We start from the raw sequence: 23978 nt of genomic DNA on the forward strand, positions 1-23978 counted from the left end.
TCCTAGCACTTTGGGAGGCTGAGGAGGGCAGATCAGCTGAGGTCTGGAGTTTGAGACCAGCCTGGCCAACATGGCAAAACCCCGTCTCTACTAAAACTACAAAAATTAGCCAGGCGTGGTGGCGGGTACCTGAGTCCCAGCTACTTGGGAGGCTGAGGCAGGAGAATTGCTTGAACCCAGGAGGCAGAGGTTGCAGTGAGCTGAGACTGCGCCACTACACTCCAGCCTGGGCGACAGAGTGAGATTCTGTCTCAAAAAAAAAAAAAATTATACTTGAGTCTTTAGTGTATCAATCTGAAACTGGTTTTCTTTTTTAGAGACAGGGTCTTGGTCTGTCGCCCAAGCCAGAGTGCAAATGGTGTGATCATAGCTCACTACCCCTCAAACTCCTGGAATCAAGCAACCCTCCTGCTTCAGCCTCCCAAGACCTAGAACCATAAGTGCGTACCACTGCACCTAGCCAATTAAAAAAAAATTTTTTTGTAGAGATGGCAGTCTTGCTATGTTGTCCAGGCTGATCTCAAGCTCCTTGCCTCAAGCAATCCTCCTTCCTCCACCTCCCAAAGTCCTGAGATTACAAGCGTAAGCCACCACACCCAGCCTCCAGCATCCCAATTCAAAACTTTGAGACTGGTTTCCTTTTTTTTTTTTTTTGAGACAGAGTCTTGCTCTCTCACCCAGGCTGGAGTGCAATGGCGCGACCTCGGCTCACTGCAACCTCCACCTCCCAGATTCAAGCAATTCTCCTGCCTCAGCCTCCCTAGTAGCTGGGATTACAGGTATATGCCACCACACCCAGCTAATTTTTTGTATTTTAGTAGAGATGGGGTTTCACCATGTTACCCAGGCTGGTCACGAACGAGACTGGTCTCCTTTTATCATCATTACACAGAAGTATTTGGTGGATTCTTGGGCTAGCCAGCATGCATTCCCCATTCTTTTGGTTCTAGTGCCTTTTTTGGCTTTGATGGAAGCGTCCTTCCCCCATTCTTGGCCAACATGCTTTGCATAAAACTGGTGCCATCCTCAAGCACCAGGTGTGTAAGCTATAATGTAGGCTAATAAAATTAAGTCATCCCACCCTGTGACCACAGTGATTGGCTCGGAGATGGCCATGTAGTTTTCAGAGCCAATGAAAAGCAATGAAACATTTGCTGGAATTTCAAAAAAGAGCATTCTTTGCTCTGTGGGATGCAGGATGTGAGGGATGTTGCTGCCACACCACCAGGGAAGTCAGCCTAACAAAGATGACAGCCTAGCTCAGGCTGATGGAGCCTGGGGACAACATCAGAGCCCCAACTCAAGCAGTGCCAGAAGCCAATTAAGTTCCTTTTTGGTTTAGCTGGTCTGAGTTGGGTTTTCTTTTTTAAATATTATTTATTTATTTTTGAGATGGGGGATGGGGTCTCACTCTGTCACCCAGGCTGGAGTGCAGTGGTGTGATCTCGGCCCACTCTGACCTCCACCTCCCTGGCTAAAGTAATCATCCTACCTCAGCCCCCCGAGTAGCTGGGACTACAGGTACCCACCCCCACGCCAGGCTAACTTTTTTTGTATTTTTGGTAGAGACAGGGTTTTACCATGTTGCCCAGGCTGCTCTCAAACTCCTGGCCTCAAGTGATCTGCCCCCCTCGGCCTTCTAAAGTGCTGGGGTTACAGGTGTGAGCCACCACACCTGGCCTCTGAGTTGGGTTTCCTATTTCATGCAACTGGGAGACTCCTAACTGACTGATTCCACTACCCTTGGTTAACTCCTGCTTATTATTTATGTCCTGGCCCTTCTCTGTCAATGAACTACAAGCCCTTTGAAAGCATGAACCATGTCTTATTCAATTTTATATCCCTTACAGTATCTGGCAGAATGCTTTGGACAAAATAGATTTGTTAAGCAAAAAAGGAATATTCATTTCTTAACTGCTTAGTAGATAAACTATAAACCAAGTTTAAAATCCACTTGGGGCCGGGTGTGGTGGCTCACACTTGTAATCCCAGCACTTTGGGAGGCCGAGGTGGGCAGATCACCTGGGGTCAGGAGTTCGAGACCAGCCTGGCCAACATAGTGAAACCCCATCTCTACTAAAAATACAAAAAAATTAGCTGGGCATGGTGGTGGGCACCTGTAATCCCAGCTACTCGGGAAGCTGAGGCAGGAGAATCACTTGAACCCAGGAGGTGGTGGAGGCGGAGGTTGCAGTGAGCAGAGATTGTGCCACTGCACTCCAGCCTGGGCGATAGTGCGAGACTCCATCTCAAAAAAAAAGGTGTGTGGAGGGACTTTTGCCTTTCATTTTAAACCTTTCTGATAGAATGTTTTACTATGTGCATGTATTGCTTTTCTTTTCTTTTGAGACAGGGTCTCACTTTGTTACCCAGGCTGGAGTACAGTGGCATGATCACAGTTCACTGCAGCCTCGACCTCCAAGGCTCAAGCAATCCTCCTGCCTCAGCCTCCCAAGTAGCTGTGACTACAGGCATGCAGCACCATACTCAGCTAATTCTGAAAACATTTTTTTGTAGAGATGGGGTCTCACTATGTTGCCCTGGCTGGTCTCAATGGTCTCGAACTCCTGGACTCAAGTGATCCTTCTGCCTTGGCTTTTTTTTTGTTAACTAAGAAAAAAAGGAGGTAGGGCAGAGGGGTAAGGAGTTGGTAAGCCAGGTAGATAAATATGTAAGTATGCATAACACTTCTTAACTTGTAGTATGGTCTGATCTACAGGGGCTCTTCCCAGGGCACTTCCGTCTTTCACTGGAAGAGCCTCCTTTCCAGAAATAGCACCTAAAACCAATTTCTTTTGGCTTTCTTACTGAAATTATTTTTTAATATTGCAATTATTTTTATTCTACTTCCTGACTTTGCAAAAGTCTATCCATATAGTATTTTCTTCAAAATTTTCCCCAATCCTGTACTTGGTATATATTGTGTAAATATTTATTTATATCACCCCCATTTGCCTGAAGTGCTCTGCTGCCCCGGGAAGTGCTGAGGGTCACCACTTATTCCAGAAAAGCAGCTCTTAGGGCAGACTGCTCTCAGAAGCACATTTATCCGCACTCTGGCAGGGAACCTCCCAACCATCCCACGGTTGCAACTCAATTCAACGGTTACCGGCTACATACAATGCCTGACACAAGGAAGATGCCAGGAATAGAAAAATGAAACAAGTATAGTGCCTGTCCTCCAGGAGACAGCAGATGCCAACACAACTACCTGCAATACAAACTCTCATATACCCTTGAGGGAGTCCTAGCCAGATCACACAACTGTCTCTGTTCAGAGGCCAAAAGCAGCCTTGAATTCCACCCCCGACCCTTTCTGACAAGACTCCTCCAGTCCCACCAACCTGAGAATAACAAAAACCTGCTCCTCAATTTTAGTAAAATATTGAGCACTATTCCTTATAAAACACTATACAAAGTACAAGCATATTCATTTTACTTTTTAAATTAAATTTTTTAAAAGGCACGGTCTTGCTCTGTTGCCCAGGCTGGAGTGCAGGATCCTGCGCTACCTCAATGCAGCCTGGAACTCCCGGGCTCAAGAGATCCTCCCAACCTTAGCTTCCCGAGTAGCAGGGACTACAGGTGCGCGCCACCATGCCTGGCTTTTACAAGCACATTAGTTTTCACCTCACAGTAACCCAGTGCGACAGATACTCTAACTACATCCTCTTTTTCAGAGAAGGAACTGAGATTCAAAGATACAGATAACATCACCAAGTTAGGAATAGAACAGAGATCCGACTGACTCCCGGGTTGACATCCTTAACCACTATGCTAACCGGCCTCCCCAAACCCTCCAGGACAGGATGCGACAGGTTGGGGAAGTCACTCCTTTCTTTTAGGCATGGATCGGAGGAGAAGGACACTGGAGAAGTTTCCATTTCCACACGAAGAATTTCAGGGTCAACTGCATCTAAATTGCTCGCAAGACAGACCCTCCCCCGTCCAGCACCAGACGACCTGCAGAGGCCACCAGAACCAGCTACAGGGCACGGCCCCCGAGGGTGGGGCCCCGAGGCCTAGCCCCTCCCATGGCCTCCTGCGGACAAAGTGGCCATCGCTGCCACTGGCACTTCTCCAGTGTGGCCGAGCCCCCACGCCTGGGCACCATTCACCGTGGAAGAAGTCGGCGCCGCGACCCCCGGCTGGACGACGCGGAGGGCACCCAATGACAGGGAAGCTGGGGGCCCACGGCCGCGCCTGCCCCTCCCCACGCTGGAAGGGCTCGCGGGGCGGAGGTCCCAGGAGTTGCCAGGGCCAAGCGGTCCGAAGGAGGATGACTGAGTGGGGGCAACCCTGCCCGCTAACCCCAATCTCGGGCCAGCCTCCCAGGTGCTCGGAATCCTCCCCAAACCAACGAAAGCGGCAGCGCCAAACCGCTTCTTGGCGCTCACCTTCCAGCGGGTTCCAGCAGCGCAGCCACGGAGCTCCGCGCACCGACACGCCCCCCTTTCATTCACCTGGCGCCCTCCGATGAGAGGCGGGGCGGCTGGCCAATCGCGGGAGCTCCTGGCCTCGGGAAGGCGGGCCCTTCGGCCAGCAGGGTGGTCAATGGCGCTGGTGCCCCTCGGAGGATGCGCTCTGAAGGCGCCGGTGCTCGCAGGGTGATGGGAGTTGTGGTCTCAGCGCTGGCTTTTCGGGTAAAGATAGAGTGGACAAAACTACAAGTACCAAGATGCCAAAAGGGGCGAGGACCAGTGCTAGCGAAAGGCTGCAGCTCGGTTCGGTCTTTTGAGTCCCACTTGAGGGACTTGCCAAGTACCGGTCTCTTTGTCTGGAGAGCGAAAAGCACGTCGTGGGTATTAATGCAGCCCAGGGAATAAGAGCTGTGACTCATCAGTCCGCACATATTTCACCTACTGGCGCTCTCCGCAAAAATCTGGAAATAAGTGAAATGGTTTAATCGATTCAACAGGTTTTTATTGCATACCCGCGGTTTCCTTCACTGGGTAGTCGTTACAAAAGATAAAAGATTCAGCTCTTCCCTTGACAGGCTCTCCAGTTCATACATACTAGTGAAACGGTTAAATGGCAGTACTAGGTGCTAAGGTGACCGTACAGGCGTGTTCTTGTCAGCTGTGAGCAAGACAAGGCAGCTTACCGCTCTCAGGGAGCTTAGTTCTAATGGGGGTGTATTCGTTTGCTAGGGCTGCCGTACCTAAGTGTCACCAACTGGGTGGCGTCAATAACAGATCTTATTGTCTCACAATCCTGGGGGCATCTAAAAGCAAGATGTTGGCAGGGTTCGTTCCTTCTGAGCGCTGTGATGAAATGGTCTACCCCAGGCTTCTCTCCTGGGCTTGCATATGGCCATCTTCACGTTCACAGGGCATATTCCCTGTATATGTCTCCATGTCAAAATGTCCCCTTTTGGTTGCGGTGAGTCGAGATCGCGCCACTGCACTCCAGCCTGGGGCGACAGAGAGAGAGACTCCGTCTCAAAAAAAAAAAAAAAAAAAAGTATTTTTATAAGGATACCAGTCATATTGGATTAGGGGTTCACTCTATGCCAGTATGACTTTTTTTTTCTTTTCTTTTTTTTTTTTTTTTTTTTTTGAGACGGAGTCTCTCTCTGTCGCCGAGGCTGGAGTGGTGGCGGGTGGATCACCTGAGGTCAGGAGTTTGAGACCAGCCTGGCCAACATGGTGAAACCCCATCTCTACTAAAAATACAAAAATTAGCCGGGCGTGGACCAGTAATCCCAGCTACTTGGGAAGCTGAGGCAGGAGAATGGCTTGAACCCAAGTGGCGGAGATTGCAGTGAATGGAGATCTGGCCACTGCACTCCAGCCTGGGCGGCAGAGCAAGACTCTGTCTCAGAAAAAAAAAAAAAAAAAAAAAAAAAGGCTACCCCCTCCGCTGAGAGACCCTAATGAGGAGTAGTGAGCCATGCTAAGATAAAACAGAAAACCGGTTGGTACATATCTAAGAAACACGAGAATGCCATTGGGTTGAGGAAGTGGATGGCAGGTAGACCAGCTTCATGGGCATGCAACCCCTGCGGTGGCACAGGACCACACACTCAGAAAGGGCTGGTGCTTCCAGGTGAGGTTTTTTACTTTACAAAACAAAACAAAAAAAGAGCCAGGTGCGGTGGCTCACACTTGTAATCCCAGCACTTTGGGAGGCTGAGGCAGGCAGATCACTTGAGACCAGCCTGGCCAACATGGCAAAACCCAGTGTCTACTAAAAATACAAAAATTAGTTGGGCATGGTGACACATACCTGTGATCCCAGCTACTTGGGAGGCTGAGGCATGAGAATCACTTGAACTTGGAAGGTGGAGGTTGCAGTGGGCTGAGATCCTGCCACTGCACTGTTTCAAGGAGGAGGAGGAGGAGGAAGAGGAGGAAAGAGGGAAGAGGGAAGAGGGAAGAAGAAGAAGAAGAAGGAGGAGGAGGAGGAGAAGAAGAAGAAGATTAATTTACTAACAAAAAGAAAATCTAAATAAATATTTTAAAAATTAAAAAATGAAAGAAAGGGCTGATGCCTGGTTTAATGCTCTGCCATTGCCCTCTTAAAATTCTTAATAGTTTTTGAACAAGGAGCTCTGCATTTTCGTTTTGCATTGGGCCCCACAAGTTATGTAGCCAGTCCAGGTGACAGGAAATATGAATGGATAGAGAAGCAAAGGCCAGATTATGTAGGAATTTATAGGCCACCTTAAGGAGTTTGGATTTTTTCTTATAAATGTGAAGGGACACCTTTGAAGGATCTTAAGCAGGGAAGAGATAAGATGTGATCTCTCCCCTGCTGATAGATGCTGATAACTGGGGATAGGGTAGAGGTGGTAGAGATGGAGGGGTTTGTTTAGGATATATTTTAGAGCTTGTCAAAAATGTAATTGCAGTTCACTCTAAAGGTAACTTAATAATTTTAGGAGGTAAAATGTCAGCCAAACACCACTGTACTATCTATCAAAGAAAAGTAGTTTACCTATTTCTTGTAAAGCTGGATACCCAGAGAGGGACAGCAGCAGTTACATCTTTCCTCTTAGTGTGGCTGTCCTTGCCACCCAGTTCCCGAAGGCCAGCTCGGGTGCTGAGGACTTTTGGTCATCATGGCAGCAGAGAAAGCATCAGAAGTGAGGAGCACCAAGCTTCTCTGGGCTCAGCCTTTTGAATCTGCTCACCTGGGAAGTCATGTCATTGATGCCTTCACCTTAATTATGACTATACCTGGAGCTCACCCTAGTATTCATTCCACATCTCCCGCATCCAGGCTCCAAGTTTCGGGACCCAAATTTTATGACTATGGCACATGCAAGCTGTGCTGGATGACCTAGTAACATTCCAGACTGCTAACGTAAAAGGGCTTTTTGGGGTGGCCTGCATAGAGCATGCCCCTGACAACTAGGCATAGGAAATATCTAGAGGCCTTATGATCTCTAGATCTGATGTGGTCTGCTGCGGGACTTACTCTCTCCACCTAGACCAGCACAACCTTTAGTGTTAGATGCTCTGAACGTCAGTATATTTTTCAAGGTTCATTGAAACCAACCTGGCTAGTTTAAGCAGAAAGCAACCTGGCTAGTTTAAACAGAGAAGAATTCATATAAGGAATTAAGTAATACAAATTGTCAGGGAGGCTAGAGAATGACTCTGCAGGGATAACTCCAAACTGTCCCACCAGGGTAGCTACCCATTTTTGCTGCAGTCAGGAAGGTAAGAAATCAGGACATAATCACTGTACCTGTTAAGCTCAACAACACACTGCTGTGGCTGTGATTAAGGGATTAGAAGTCACCATCACCATTGCTGCCCCTGAAACAGCCTCTCGACCCCTACATGGCTAGTGACTGGACCCTGCAATCCTGCTGCAGACACGCCTCATGCCTCTGCTGCCATACTTCAGCAGCAAGCAGCGGGTGGGTGGCCTCCACCTCATTTCCAACTCCTGGCCATGACATTTTAACTCTCCAGATTCTGCAGCACAGGAAGGGACACTAGAAGGAGATGGGAATGGATACTGAGTGCTAATCGACAGTACCCAGCAGCATGAATGGCACAGCAACATGTCACTGAATCTAAAACTTAAGACCTCCAGAGCAAAAAATAGAGAATTAAAAATTGCTGGTTGGGTGCAGTGGCTTATGCCTATAATCCCAGCACTGGGAGAACGAGGCAGGTGGATCACCTGAGGGCAGCAGTTCGAGACTAGCCTGGCCAACATCGCAAAACCACCCCCCTACTAAAAATACAAAAATTAGGCTAGGCGCGGTGGCTCATGCTTGCAATCCCAGCACTTTGGGAGACCAAGGAAGGCGGATCACCTGGGGTCAGGAGTTTGAGACCAGCCTGGCCAACACGGAACGCCTCTTTAATAAAAATACAAAAAAATTAGCCAGGCATGGTAGCACGCACTTGTAGTCCCAGCTACTCGGGAGGCTGAGGCATGAGAATCGCTTGAACCCAGGAGGCAGAGGTTACAGTGAGCAGAGATGGTGCCACTGCACTCCACCCTGGGCAACAGAGCAAGACTCCATCTCAAAATAACAAGTAAATTAAAATAAAAATACAAAAATTAGCTGGGTGTGGTAGCACACGACTGTAATCCCAGCTACTTGGGAGGCTGAAGCATGAGAATCACTTGAGCCTGGGAGGTGGAGGTTGCAGTGAGCTGAGATGGCACCACTGCACTCCAGCCTGGGTGACAAAGCAAGACTCTGTCAAAAAAAAAAAAAAAAAAATCCTAAGGGATGACTTCCTGGAAAACAAGCAACTCTGTCTTCCCAAAGGGAAATGAGAAAGCATTGCAGCAGGCACTATTTGTTTCCCTTGCCTCTTCCTTAATTGTTTTGATTTAAGATATCATAGAATATTTGGAGCTGTTTATTAGTTTCTACAATGCCAGAGTAATTGATTGAAGTATCAGGGTATAACCCCTTCTCTGGTAACTGACACATTTTTGAGTACTGACTGATGTTGGGAGACAGCTTCTGTCAAGAAGTTGACCTTCTGGAGTGCTACAAAGGATACATTCATGAAAACCTCTAGTGGTTAGGGACAAATTGTGAATACCCACAGAGTGACTTTTGCACTATAAGAAAGCAAAAAACAGGCTGGGTGCAATGGCTCACACCTGCAATCCTAGTACTTTGAGAGGCTGAGGCAGGCAGTTCACTTGAGGTCAGGAGTTCGAGGCCACCCTGGCCAACAGGGCGAAACCCCATCTCAACTAAAAATACAAAAAAAAAAAAAAAAAAAAAAAGCCAGGTGTGGTGGTGCATGTCTGTAATCCCAGCTACTCAGGAGGCTGAGGCAGGAGAATTGCTTGAACCTGGGAGATGGAGGTTGCAGTAAGCTGGGATCATGCCACGCACTCCAACCTTGGTGACAGAGTGAGATCCTGTCTCAAAAAATAAATAAATAAATAAATAAATAAATAAATAAATAAAAAAAAATTAAAAAGCAAAAACCAAGCTCCCTACCCCTAACACCAGGACATGTTCTGGCCTGACAGTGCCCTGTAGAAGCACTTGCTCTAACTAGGTAAAGGGACAGTGTTATGATGCCAGCAGGCTCCAAGTTCCTAATGGTACAAGTACTTGACCCAGGACAGGATGCTATTGACTTATTTCTCACCAAACCACAACAGTCCTCCCACTAATATATGCACAGAGCCAAGAGCTGTGCTTGAGTAGGATGGGGAGCATGCTCCCTTTCATGGCAATGCTTTGTATGAAAACATAGCAGGAGAGTGATATGATTTGGCTGTGTGTTCTCACCCAAATTTCATCTTGAATTGTAGCTCCCATAACCCCCATGTGTTGTGAGAGGAACCCAGTGGGAGGTAATTGAATCATGGGAGCAGGGTGCTGTTCTCATGGTAGTGAGTAAGTCTCAGGAGATGTGATGGTTTTATAAAGAGCAGTTCCCCTGCACACACCCTCTTGCCTCCCACCATGTAAGACATGCCTTTGCTCCTCCTTCACCTTCCGCCATGATTATGAGGCCTCCCCAGTCATGTGGAACTGTAAGTTCATTAAACCTCTTCTTCTTTAAAATTACCCAGTCTTGGGTATGTCTTTATTAGTGTGAGAACAGACTAATACAGAGAGAAATGAGTATCGGGGGAACCCGCCCCCAATATTTCAACGTAGGTTCTTTCTATTTTCCATAAGTGTCGGCCGGTATGAGAAATAAAGAGAAAGAGTACAAAGACAGGAATTTTACAGCTGGGCCTCCAGGGGTAACATCACATATCGGTAGGTCCATGATGTTCCCTGAGCCACAAAACCAGCAAGTTTTTATTAGGGATTTAAAAAGGAGGGGGGGGCGGTGTACGAACAGGGAGTAGGTCACAAAGATCACATGCTTCAAAGGGCAATAAAGATCACAAGGCAAAGGCAAAATTAGAATTACTGATGAGGGTCTATGTCCCACTGTGCGTGTATTGTCTTGATAAACATCTTAACAGAAAACAGAGTTCAAGAGCAGAGAATCGGTCTGAGCAAAATTTACCATGCTGGAATTTCCCAATCCTAGTAAGCCTCAGGGTACTGCAGGAGACCAGGGCGTATTTCAGTCCTTATCTCAACCACATAAGACAGACACTCCCAGAGCGGCCGTTTATAGACCTCCCCGCAGGAATGCATTCCTTCCCCAGGGGATTCCTTGCTGGGAAAAGAATTCAGCTATATCTCTCCTACTTGCATGTCCATTTATAGGCTCTCTGCAAGAAGAAAAATATGGCTCTATTCTGCCCGACCCCGCAGGCAGTCAGACCTTATGGTTATCTTCCCTTGTTCCCTGAAAATTGCTGTTATTCTGTTCTTTTTCAGGGTGCACTGATTTCATATTGTTCAAACACATGTTTTACAATCAAATTGTACAATAGTGGTCCTGAGGTGACGTACATTCTCAGCTTACGAAGATAACGAGATTAAGAGATTAAAGTAAAGATAGGCATAAGAAATTATAACAGTACTATTAGGGAAATGATAAATGTCCATGAAATCTTCACAATTTACTCCTAGTGAGGAGTACTCAGAACAATAGAGAGCCACTTGAGGAACTATACACAATTCACCTCTTCTCAGGGGTTCCCTAAGTTTCCACTGAGAGTGAATGTGTGTGATACTTGAATAATAGAGTCAGGAGCAGCTGGGCACTTCCCAAAAAGATGCAAGAATAGAAGCTGCCCACCTGGTCAGGAGGCGTCTGGTTTATCAGGAGCAATATGGTAGAGTGTGGATAACTTGTGTTGCAACAGATGTAGGCTCCACCTGCCTTCATCCAACAAGGTGCTATAATGTCCTTGCCTGTAACTGATACCAAAGGCAAAACCATCCCCTCTGCATCTCCAGGTTCTGGGCCACCATCTCTCCTCTCCTGGGAGGAATCATGAAGTGGTCACCACAAAATATGTTGCACCTCAATGGAAGTCAGTGTTTGTTTGTTTGTTTGCTTTTAGAGATGGAGGTTTCACTATGTTGCCCAGGTGGAAGCACAGTAGCTATTCACAGGCATGATCCCCCTACTCATCAGCACAGGAGTTTTGACCTGCTCTGTTTCCAAACTGGGCCAATTCACCGCTTCTTAGGCAACCTGGTGGCCCCCTGCTCCCAGAAGATCACCATATTGATCCTGAACCTAATGCAGACACCCTGTATGTATGTAATGCATAGTACATTACAGCCCAGAACTCCTGGGCTCAAGTGATCCTACTGTCTCAGCCTCTTGAGTGGCCAGGACTACAAGGCATGTGCCACTTTACCCAGATAGGGTTTCTTATTAATATTAATTTAGGCTGGGCGTGGTGGCATGTGTCTGTAGTCCCAGCTACTCAGGAGGCTGAGGTGGGAGGATCACTTGAACCCAGGAATTCAACACTAGCCTGGGCAACATAGTGAGACCCTGTCTCCACAAAAAATAAAAAATTAGCCAGGCATGGTGGCACATGCCTGTTGTCCCAGCTACTTAGGAGGCTGAGGTGGAAGGATTGCTTCAGCATGGGGGGTTGAGACTGCAGTGAGCTCTGATTGTGCCACTGAACTCCAGCCTGGGTGACAGAGTGAGGCCTGTCTCAAAGAAAAAATTCCATTTAACCCAAGGGCAACTCTGGGTTGTCCCTGCTAATGTAGGGCACTCACATTTATTCTTAGGTGTATGCATTTTCCCCTGGATTAGGTACAGTGGCCACTGCCTCTTGAGTCAATTCCAAACACCCTCTCAATCTGTATTTTACTCCCAGTTGAAGCCCTGACTTTATAGAAAATGTTATAGATGGACGTTTGGACAGGATGGCAGGAACAGGAATGGTCCTCTGGTGTGATTGCCTCAATTTGGTTGTTGTTGTTTGATTGTACTTTTTGTTACAGAAAACTTTTCATATACAAAGTATATTTATTGTAAATATCCTTTATGAGATAAAGAAAGTTCCATTATGGGACAGAAAGACTTAACAGCAGGGCTGCAACCCATTCCCTCTCTTTCCTGGGGTCTGGGGAAAAAGAAATGATCCTGGTCAAATCTTATAAGCATGCTACTAACTCATACCCTTGGTAAACACATGAATAGAATTTACTGGCCGAAAAATAACAGAAAATCCTTATTTATGAAACATTCTTAACCGGATATACCTGGCCTGCCTAGGTTGCTTACTATACATAATCCTGGAATTTACAGATTTATGAGGAACTTGGCTAGCCAGAAAATGGAGGATAGTCATATAATAAACTGTGTAATTAACTGGATATAAGATGGAGATGTTCCATAACCAAAATGTTTCCCTTTCTATAAGTAATGGCATCCACTCCTTGGCCTTGGCCTTGCTTCAGCATGCTCCACAGCTGGGCCCCATCCTGGCCACCCTGGCCTCAATGTCACTAGCGAAGCCTCTCCAGAAAGTTACTGCGGTTTCCCATTCCAGGGCCCCTGCGGCTTCTGGGCCCACCCGCTGCACCAGCATCATCCACCATTTGGTGTTTTCTCATAGAAGATGCAATTTGCTAATATTTTGTTTATGATTTTTGTATTGATATCCATGATTGAGATTGACCCTTCATTTTTATTCTTGTCATATTCTTACCAGGTTTGGTTTCATGGTTATGATGCAGCACAGGTGAGCCCTGTCCTGTATCATAACCATGAAACCAAAAGGTGCTTTTAAAAAGTCTTGGAGCAACTTTTATCGAAGCAGCAGTGCACAGCGGCAGCAGAGGTACCACTCCTTGCAGAGCAGGGCTACCCCATAGGCAGTGTGCCCAGAATAGCAGCTCAGAGGCAGGCCTGCACTCATATTTTTACTTTTAATTATATGCAAATATGATCTTTGCATATAATATAATAAGGGGCAATTTGTGCAGAAATTTCTAGGAAAAAGGTGGCAACTTCCTGGTTATCAGAGTCATTGCCATGGAAAGGGGTGGTAAATTCTGGGTGTTGCCATGGCAGTGGGAAACTGACATGGCATACTGGTAGGCAAGTTTTATGGAAAGCTGTTAGCTAGTCCTCAATTTGGTCCAGAGTCTGAGCCCCAGCTCTGGAGTCCAGTCCTGCCTCCTACGTCAGTTATGCCAACTTCATGCAATGCACTGGAGAGTTCTCACTTTTTCTCTTCTCTGGAAGAATTTGTATAGGATGGTAATTACTCAGTCTCTGCCACAGTCCACTTTTTGACTACTCAACATCCACACTCATTCTTCTTCCAAAATATAAAACACATTGATCTTCTCCCTGAGAGGTAATCTAAGGTCCCATCCAAAGTTACTGTATCATACTTAAAATCTCGGTATGACATGTGGCCTTCTCCATCAAATTCAGATGTATAAAGACGTTATCTGTCTATCACTCAACACTCCCAATATACAATGAGAGAGAAGAAAGGAAGACTACAACTTTTTAAAAATCTATCATTCAAAGGCTGGGCACGGTGGCTCACGACTGTAATCCCAGCACTTTGGGAGGCCGAGGCAGGTGGATCACAAGGTCAGGAGATCAAGACCATCTCGGCTAACATGGTGAAACCCCGTCTCTACTAAAAACACAAAAAATTAGCCGGGTGTGGTGTAGTCCCAGCTACTCAGGAGGCTGAGGCAGGAGAATGGCATGAACCCGGGAGGCGGAGCTTGCAGTGAGCAGAGATTGCGCCACTGTACTCCAGCCTGGGCGACAGAGCGAGACTCAGTCTCAAAAAAAAAACCTATCATTCAAAAAGCAGGTATTATTTTTGTTTGTTTGTTTGAGACAGGGTCTCGCTCTGTCACCCAGGCTGGAGTGCAGTGAGCATCAAGGCTCACCGCAGCCTCCACTTGCCTGGCTAAAGGGATCCTCCCTCCTCAGCCTCCCAAGTAAGTGGGACTACAGGTGTGCATCACTGGGCTCAGCTAATTTTTAAATTTTTTGTAGGGATGAGGTCTTGCTATATTGCCTAGGCTGGTCTCAAGCTCCTGGGCTAAAGCAGTCCTCCCACTTTGGCATCCCAAAGTGTTGTGATTACAGGCATGAACCACCATGCCCTGCCGGTTGTTAGTTCTTGATCAACCAATTAGCCAGCCCCTGGATAGATTCTCTGGAAGGATCTTCCTAGTCCATTTTTCTCTATGTCCACCTCCAGGGGGGCATTGGAGAAAAAGTTCTTGGCAGCTGCTCAGCTGTGCTGATTACTAATCTGTTGACTCTTGGCTTTAAACCCACTGTCTATGCTCTGCTTTCTAATGCCAGAGCTGAAACTGAAAACCTCCATTCTTTTTTTCCAGCTGCCAGTGGAGTACACTAGAGGGAAACTGCAAAGCTAGAAGCTCCTGTCAACTTCTTATACCCATCAGCATCCCCTCAGCAATGATTTTTCACCTGGTAGCTGCAGTTTATTCCAGTATAAGCAGTTGATTTGTTTGCACTTTTCTACCATTCACAGAATCATCAACTTCACTGTGGTCCCCTCAAAGACACCTGTCACTGCCAAGCAGCCTCCTTGCCTCAGATGTCAGGGTTCCAGCTAGGGTTGCCAGACTTAGCAAAGAAAAATACAGAGCATCAGTTAAATTTGAATTGTAGATAAACAATAAATAATTTTAAAGTATAAATATGTTCCAAATCTCACATGGTGCATAGACTAAAATTATTCATAGTTGGCTGGGCACAGTGGCTCATGCCTGTAATCCCAGCTCTTTGGGAGGCTGAGGCAGGTGGATCACCTTAGGTTAGGAGTTTAAGACTAGACTGACCAACATGGTGAAACTCATCTCTACTAAAAATACAAAATTAGCCAGGCATGGTGGCGCATGCCTGTGATCCCAGCTACTCGGGAGACTGAGGCAGGAGAATCGCTTAAACCCAGGAGGCGGAGTTTGCAGTGAGCCAAGATCGTGCCATTGCATTCCAGCCTGGGCAACAAGAGCAAAATTCCATCTCAAAAAATAAAAAAATAAAAAATAAAAATAAAGTATTCATAGTTTTTCTGAAATTCTAACTTAAAGGAGTGTCCTGTATTTTACCTCGCAATCTTAGTTCTAACTTCTAAATTGGAATAACCTCACCCTCTTCCCTATGGTTCCCAGATATAAGGGTGGCAGCTACTTCCTCTTTATGATTCTCTTCATGATACTTTAATTTCCCTTTTTGCCTTTGGTTCTCTAATACCTGCTTTAAAAATATTTATAGGGCTGGGCGCGGTGGTTCACGCCTGTAATCCCAGCACTTTGAGAGGCTGAGGTGGGCAGATCACGAGGTCAGGAGATCGAGACTATCCTGGCTAATACGATGAAACCCCGTGGCTACTAAAAATACAAAAAATTAGCCGGGCATGGTGGCAGGCACCCGTAATCCCAGCTACTCAGGAGGCTCAGGCAGGGGAATTGCTTGAACCCAGGAGGCGGAGGTTGCAGTGAGCCGAGATTGCTCCACTGTGCCATTGCACTCCAGCCTGGGTGACAGAGCGAGACACCATCTCAAAACACACACACAAACACACACACACACACACATATATATATATAATGTTAGCTGGGCACAGTGGCTCACTCCTGTAATCCCAGCACTTTCGGAGGCCAAGGCAGGCAGATCACCTGAGGTCAGAGTTTGAGACCAGCCTGGCCAACATGGTGAAACCCCATCTTTACTAAAAATACAAAAATTAGCCAAGCATAGGGGCCCACACCTGTAATCCCAGCTACTTGGGAGGCTGAGACATGAGAATCACTTGCACCCTGGAGACAGAAGTTGCAGTGAGCAGAGATCACGCCACTGCACCCCAGCCTGGGCGACAGGGCAAGACTCTGTCTCAAAAATAATAATAATAAAATAAAATGTATGTTAAATTATTTCTTAAAATAATTGAAGTCATATTGGATCCTGACTGATAGACCATCAATCACAGCCCACTTCTTGCTGATGTGGATTCCGGGGACACAGGAATGACCTTAAAAGTTGAAAGTTCACAGACTTTTATCAGCCAGGCTCACAGTGTTGTGTTGCAATATGTTTGCTCAGAAATTTAGTAGGCTTTGAAGTCGGGCATGGTGGCATGCACCTGTAGACCCAGATACTTGCGAGGCTGAGGCCAGAGGATCACATAAAGCCAGGAGTTACAGGCTAGCCTGAGCAACATGGTGAGAGTCATCTCTAAAAAGCAAACAAACAAAAAAATTCAGTAGGCTTCTAGCCTTTTTGCTTCTAATAAATATGCTTCTATATTGAAGAAGCTACAGCCCAAACTCTCTTCTAGACATAGTTTTAAAGCCTGAGAATTGTTGCTGGTATTGCTGATCTCTGAGCTCTGCCCATCAACCCTTCTCCATGGCCACCTCCTTAAGTCTCCTTGAAACAATAGGTAAGCTCATTCCCGAGTGCTGCCAAGTGAAAGGTGCTTTTTTTTTAAGATGCCACATTTTTAACTCCTTCAAGGATGCTCCTTTGCTGCCATCACTAATAACTTATCCAGCAGGCGCAGTGGTTCACGCCTATAATCCCAGCACTCTGGGAGGCTGAGGCAGACAGATCATCTGAGGTCAGAAGTTCAAGACAAGCCTGGCCAACATGGTGAAACTCTGTCTCTACTAAACATACAAAAATTAGCCAGGCATGGCAGGACACGGCTGTAATCCCTGCTACACAGGAGGCTGAGGCAGAAGAATCACTTGAACCCAGGAGGTGAAAGTTGTGGTGAGCTGAGATCGCGCCACTGCACTCCAGCCTGCGCAACAAGAGTGAAACTCCATCTCACAAAATAAATTAAATAAATAAATAAATAAAAAGCTATCCGATTATGGACAAACAAAACAGTGTGTAACTGATATAAGGATAGACATAGAGATTAATAGAATCGAATTTAGCATCCAGAAATAAACCCAAACATCTATGACCAATGAATTCCAACAAAAGAGTCAAGACCAATGGGGAAAGAACAGTCTCTTCAATAAATGGTCATGGCACAACTGGAAACCACATGCCGAAGAATGAAGTTGGATCCCTACCTCATTCCATATGCAAAACATTTATTCAGAATGGATCACTAGCCTAAATATAAGAGCTAAAACTATAAACTCTTAGAAGAAAACATAGGTGGCCACTGTGAAAAACCTCAATTCCAGGAAAGCCTCTAAGATTTTTAGTTTATTCTTCCTTGTGTAAGATTACATTCTTCCCATAAATCCTTCCCTTAAGTCAAAATAACCTTCATGTTATTGAAGTTTGGTGGATTCCTCAAAAACTTAAACATAGGATTAGCATATCATCCAGCAATTCCACTCTTGGGTGTATACCCAAGAGAAATGAAAATATATGGCCAGGCTTGGTGGCTCATGTCTGTAATCCCAGCACTTTGGGAGGCTGAGGTGGGTGGATCACCTGAGGTCAGGAGTTTGAAACCAGCCTGACCAACATGGTGAAACCCCATCTCTAGAAAAATACAAAAATTAGTTGGACACAGTGGCAGGCACCTGTAATTCCAGCTACTTGAGAGGCTGAGGCAGGAGAATCACTTGAACCCAAGAGTCCAAGGCTACAGTGAGCCAAGTTCACACCACTGCATTCCAGCCTGGGCTACAGAGTGAGACCTTGTCTCAAAACACAAACAAACAAACAAACAAATTAGCCAGCATGGTGGCGTGTGCCTGTAATCCCAGCTACTCGGGAGGCTGAGGCAGGAGAATTGCTTGAACCAGGGAGGGATGTTGCAGTGAGCCGAGAATGCTCCACTGCACTCCAGCCTGGGTGACAGAGTAAGACTCCATATATTAAAACAAATTATATATCCACAGAGTAACTGGCACATGAATGTTTATAGCAGTTTACAACACCACTCCTGTAATCCCAGGACTCTGGGAGGCCTAGGTGAGAGAACAACTTGAGCCCAGGAGTTTGAGACCAGCCTGGGCAACATGGTGAGACTATGTCTCTAATTGAAAAAAGAAGAAGAAAGAGAAGAAGAAGGAGTCAGAGAAAGAAGAGTAGGAGGAAGAGGGGGAAGAAAGAAGAAAAAAGAAAAAGAAGAAAAAAATAGGGGTAAATCTTCATTACTTTGGATTTAGCAATGAATTCTTAAATTTGACACCAAAAGCACAAGCACAAAATAAAAATTGGTAATTATCAATTGATAATTGATAATTGGACTTTAACAACTTAAAATTTTGTTTTATCAAGAATGTGAAAAGATAACCTACAGAAAGGGAGAAAATATTTGCAAATCATGTATCTGATAAAGTTGCTGAATATATAAAGAACTCTTACAACTTGGCCAGGCATGGTGGCTCATGCCTATAATCCCAACACTTTAGGAAGCTGAGGCAGGAGGATGGCTTAAGGCCAAGATTTCTTTTTTTTCCTATTTTCTGAGGCAGAGTCTTGCTCTTGTCACCCAGGCTGGAGTGCAATGGCATGATCTCCACTCGCAACCTTCACCTCCCAGATTCAAGCAATTCTCCTGCCTCAGCCTCCCAAGTAGCTGGGATTACAGGCACCTGCTACCATGCCTGGCTAATTTTTGTATTTTTAGTAGAGGGGTTTCACCATGTTGGCCAGACTGGTCTTGAACTCCTGACATCATGATCTGCCTGCCTCAGCCTCCCAAAGTGCTGGGATTACAGTCAGGAGCCACCGTGCCCGGCCAGGCCAAGATTTCAAGACCAGCCTGGGACACATAGCAAGACCCCCATCTCTACAAAAAATTTAAAAATTAGCTGAGCGTGATGACACATCCCCATACTCCCAGCTACTTGGGAGGCTGAGGGAGGAGAATCACTTCAGCCCAGGAATTGGAGGCTGCAGTGAGCTATGATTGCACCACTCCACTCCAGCCTGGGTGACAGAGCAAGATCCTGTCTCAAAAACAAGCAAACAAACAAACAAAAAGACTCTTAAACTCAACAACATGTTAGATATGAGTTCTAAATTTATGTTCGAAGAATCAATATGTCAGTATGTTCAATTCTTTGCCTTCTACTTTTAAACTTAACTTCCTCATAAAGGAATGTTTTTCGATTACCTGCTCCACCCTGACTCACTCCGACTACCTGCTTTACCCTGACTCATTCTGATTACCTGCTACCTGCTCCACCCTGACTCATTCTCCACCTGCATAACCATTTTTCCTACCAAACCACTCACCCGGTCACTCTCTTTAAATTAGTCAGTCGGAATTAGTTTAGCCTGTGCTGTGTAACCCTAGCCAACAGGGGAACGACACAGCAGCAGGGGCCACATGCGTCAGGGATAAAAACCCCTTCCCCTCCCTTGTCCAAGTGTGTGCTCACCATTGCTCCATCTGTAAGGGTGCACCCTTCTATAGAAGTACCTTGCCTTGCTGAGAATTAAAAAGAAAATTTTATATTCGAGTGCTGTATATTTTGCAGCACCGAAACTTTATTTACAACAATTTGGGGGCTCATCCGGGATTACATTCCCCTCCAGGGGTGGTCTCTGGTTCTCTCTCCTGAGGAGGCATGCCCCGCCCTCTAGTGGCGGCCTCAAGGGTGAGAAATCAAGACCCACCCAGTGCAAGGAATAACCCCAGCTCTCAGCAACAGGGAAAAACAAAATGGCCAGCAACCTAGCTTAAATGATCCTCACATACTGCAGCGATGACTCTGTAGGATCCAGCCTTAGAGGGCCTTTGGGTTTTCTCTTCATGTGCAGAGACAAGAGATAGTAGAAATAAAGACACAAGACAGAGAGAGAGAGAAAGATAGCTGGGTGCGGGGGCCACTACCACCAAGATGCGGAGATCGGTAGTGGCCCCAAATGCCTGGCCATGCTGCTATTTATTGTATACAAGGCAAGGGGGCAGGGTTAGGAGTGTGAATCATCTCCAAAGATAGGTAAGGTCATGCAAGTCCCATGTCCACCAGACAGGGGGCCCTTCCCTATTTGGTAGCCGAGGCAGAGAGAGAGAGGGGACAGCTTACGTCATCATTTCTTCTATGCATTTCTCAGAAAGATCAAAGACTTTAATACTTTCACTAATTCTGCTACTGGTATCTAGAAGGCGATCCAGGTGTACAGAATGGAACATGAAAGTGGACCAGGAGAGTGACCGCTGAAGCACAGCATCACAGGGCCTCCGGATGGCTGTGGGCAGGCCTAACTGATGTCAGGCTTTCCACAAGAGGTGGTGGAGCAGAGTGTTCTCTAACTCCCCCAGGGAAAGGGAGACTCCCTTTCCTGGTCTGCTAAGTAATGGGTGCCTTCCCAGGCACTGGCACTACCGCTAGACCAAGGTCTGTTAAGTAATGGGTGCCTTCTCAGGCACTGGCATTACCACTAGACAAAGGAGCCCTCTAGAGGCCCTGTCCGGAAGTGACAGAGGGCTCACACTCTTGCCTTCTGGTCACTTCTCACCGTGTCCCTTCAGCTCCTAACTCTGTATGGCCTGGTTTTCCTAAATTATAATTGTAGAACAGAAGTTATTAATAAAAGTAATGCTACAAACTAAAGATTAATAATATTAATATATAATCATGTCTATATTCTATTTCTAATATAACTATTGTTATTCTAATTATTTATTTTATTACACTGGAACAGTTTGTGCCTTCAGTCTCTTGCCTTGGCACCTGGGTGACTTACTGCCCACACAGACCAAGGAAGGAGAAGTGGCGGGAGCCAGTAAAGTGTTTCTTTGGTGGTCAGGACTAAGGAAAAAGCCGCGGGGTGGTAAAGCATTCCTTGGTTAGGACATACCAAGGAGAGAGAAACTGCAGGAGCAGTAAAGCATTCCTTAGTCAGGACTAGGGAAAGAAAGCCTTGGGGGGCGGTGAGGTATTCCTTAGTCGGGATGTCTTGGAGGTTAAGAAGAGGTGAGAAATCCCCATGAGTGGGGCTTGAACCCCAGAAAGAGGTGAGAAATCCCCATGGGGGGGGTTGAACCTCAAAAAAGAGGTGAGAAATCCCCATGGCAGAGGGGTTGAACCTCACACAACCCCCCCTCCAACTTTCCTTTCTTCTGGGGGAAGAAAAAGTAGCTCCACTCTCCTAGGTGAAGGGGAAGGAAGGGGGAGAACAGCAGCATAAGTGGCTGGCGGAGGCAGGGAAAGACCAGCAGAGAGGAAAGAGAGAAAGAGAGGCATGGAGAGGGGAGAGATAAAGAGACAAAGAAGGAGTCAAAGAGAGAGAAAGAGACAGAAAGTCAAAGAGAGAGAAAAAGAGAGATAAAAGTAGTAAAGAGAAAACAGTGTACCCTATTCCTTTAAAAGCCAGGCTAAGTTTAAAACCTATCATTGATTATCGAAGGTCTTCTCCGTGACCCTATAACACTCCAATACAACCTTGTTCTCAGTGATAACAAGGGTGTAGCCGAAAGGCACTAAGGCCACTGACAACCTTTAGCCTTCCTATCAAAAATCCTTGGCTGGGCGTGGTGGCTCATGCCTGTAATCCCAGCACTTTGGGAGGCTGAGGCAGGCAGATCACCAGGTCAAGAGATCATTAGATCCTGGCTAACACAGTGAAACCCCATATCTACTAAAATTATCTGGGCATGGTGGCGGGCACCTCTAGTCCCAGCTGCTTGGGAGGCTGAGGCAGGAGAATTGCTTGAACCCGGGAGGCAGAGGTTGCAGTGAGCCGAGATCGCACCACTGCACCCCAGCCTGGCAACAGAGCGAGACTCTGTCTCAAAAAAAAATACAAAAAATTAGCTGGGCATGGTAGCGGGCACCTGTAGTCCCAGCTACTCGGGGGGCTGAGGCAGGAGAATGGCATGAACCCGGGAGGCGGAGCTTGCAGTAAACAGAGATCGCGCCACTGCACTCCAGCCTGGACAACAGAGCAAGACTTCGTCTCAAAAAATAAATAAATAAATAAATAAATAAATAAATAAAAATAAAAATCCTTAACCCAGGAACCCGCGGATGGCCCAAATGCATTCAATCTGTAGAGGCAACTGCTTTGCTAGCAGAAGAAAGTACAAAAATAACTTTTAGAGGAAACATCATTGTGAGCACACCTCACCAGTTCAGAACTATCCTAAGTCAAAAAAAAAAAAAAAAAAAAAAAAAAGCGAAAAGGTAGCTTACTAACTCAAAAATCTTAAAGTATGGAGCTATTCTGTTAGAAAAAGATGATTTTATATTAACCACTGATAATTCCCTTAACCTAGCAGGTTACCTAACAGGGGATCTAAATCTAAATTAATTACCATACAAAGGCCCTACCAGACCTAGGAGGATCTCCCTTCAGAACAGGATGCTAGATGGTTCCTCCCAGGTGATTGAGGGAAAAAAACCACAATGGGTATTCAGTAATTGATAGGGAAACTCTTGTAGAAGCAGAGTTAGGAAAAGTGCCTAGTAATTGGTCTGCTCAAACGTGGGAGCTGTTTGCACTCAGCCAAGCCTTAAAGTACTTACAGAACCAGAAAGGAACCGTCTATACCAATTCTAAGTTAATTTGGACTAAATAAGGTCTTATTAATAGCAAAGGATAATTGAAATCCCAAACTTACAAGGTTTTCAACAAAAGTAAAATTTGCTAAAAGTTAACAGTGTAACTTGTATTATCCTAACTTCTAATCTTGTGGCCTTAGGCAGTCTAGTCCACAGACATGAAGGAAGTTTGCTTTGGAGAAAATTTTTTAAAAAAAAGGAGGGGAAGAATTTATATAAAAAGAATGTTATATGGTAAATTCTTATCCTAAAATAAATTAATTGGCTGTTTTAAAAAAAAGGATGTTTGCAACAAGTCAGAAGGTTGAGGCATGTCGACGATTGTGAAAGTCGTAAAAGAAAAAAGTTATAAAAGGGAATTTATGCAAGAAATGTTGTATAATTTAGAAGTAATTAGGCCTCCTGAATGTAAAACTATTGAAGAAACAGTTTATGTGCAAGGTGTACAAGGAAACTAAAATATACTTTTGGTAAAACGATTATAAGGAGGCATAAAAATGTGAATTTTTACCTACATTAAAAGGTTAAAAAATTTGTTTTATAGGTTTGAGCAAGTTTTAAAATGTTAATTGTAAAGGAAATTCTGTGTGTAAACATATTGGCTAAAGTTAAGGGAGTATCATCCAGTTTTTCTGTGAACTGGACATTAAAATAAAAGCACAACAGGTTTTTTTTAAAGCACTAACCTGTTCTTTTTCTTTCTTTCTTTCTTTCTTTTTTGAGACAGAGTCTCGCTCTGTCACCCAGGCTGGAGTGCAGTGGCACAATCTCGGCTCACTGCAAGCTCCACCTCCCGGGTTCATGCCATTCTCCTGCCTCAGCCTCCCAAGTAGCTGGGACTACGGGTGCCTGCCACCACGCCTGGCTAATTTTTTGTATTTTTAGTAGAAACGGGGTTTCACTGTGTTAGCCAGGATGGTCTCGATCTCCTGAACTCGTGATCTGCCCGCCTCTGCCTCCCAAAGTGCTGGGATTACAGGCGTGAGCCACCATGCCCGGCCCTAACCTGTTCTTTAACAAAAATTATAAAAGGTTTAAAAGAGCCTATAAAAATCTTACCTTATGGTCAGACATTAAAATTGAATAAATATGTCTACAAGGTTTTATTAAAATTGTGTTTAACATTAATAACACCTAATATAAAGGTGAAATT

General features: G+C 45.6%; 1 protein-coding gene across 2 annotated transcripts in view; it reads right to left on the reverse strand.

The window, feature by feature from the left end:
* ZBTB8B (zinc finger and BTB domain containing 8B) overlaps window positions 1-4759 on the reverse strand; it is a 35559-nt gene extending 30800 nt beyond the window's left edge. For both annotated transcript variants that reach the window (XM_063666380.1, XM_054464525.2), the window contains exon 1: window positions 4398-4759. The gene's annotated coding sequence lies outside the window, so the exon portion shown is untranslated. The remainder of the gene's footprint in view (window positions 1-4397) is intronic.
* Window positions 4760-23978: the final 19219 nt, after the last annotated feature.

The sequence above is a fragment of the Pongo pygmaeus genome, chromosome 1, assembly GCF_028885625.2.
Source record: "Pongo pygmaeus isolate AG05252 chromosome 1, NHGRI_mPonPyg2-v2.0_pri, whole genome shotgun sequence".
Classification (NCBI taxonomy): Eukaryota; Metazoa; Chordata; class Mammalia; order Primates; family Hominidae; genus Pongo; species Pongo pygmaeus.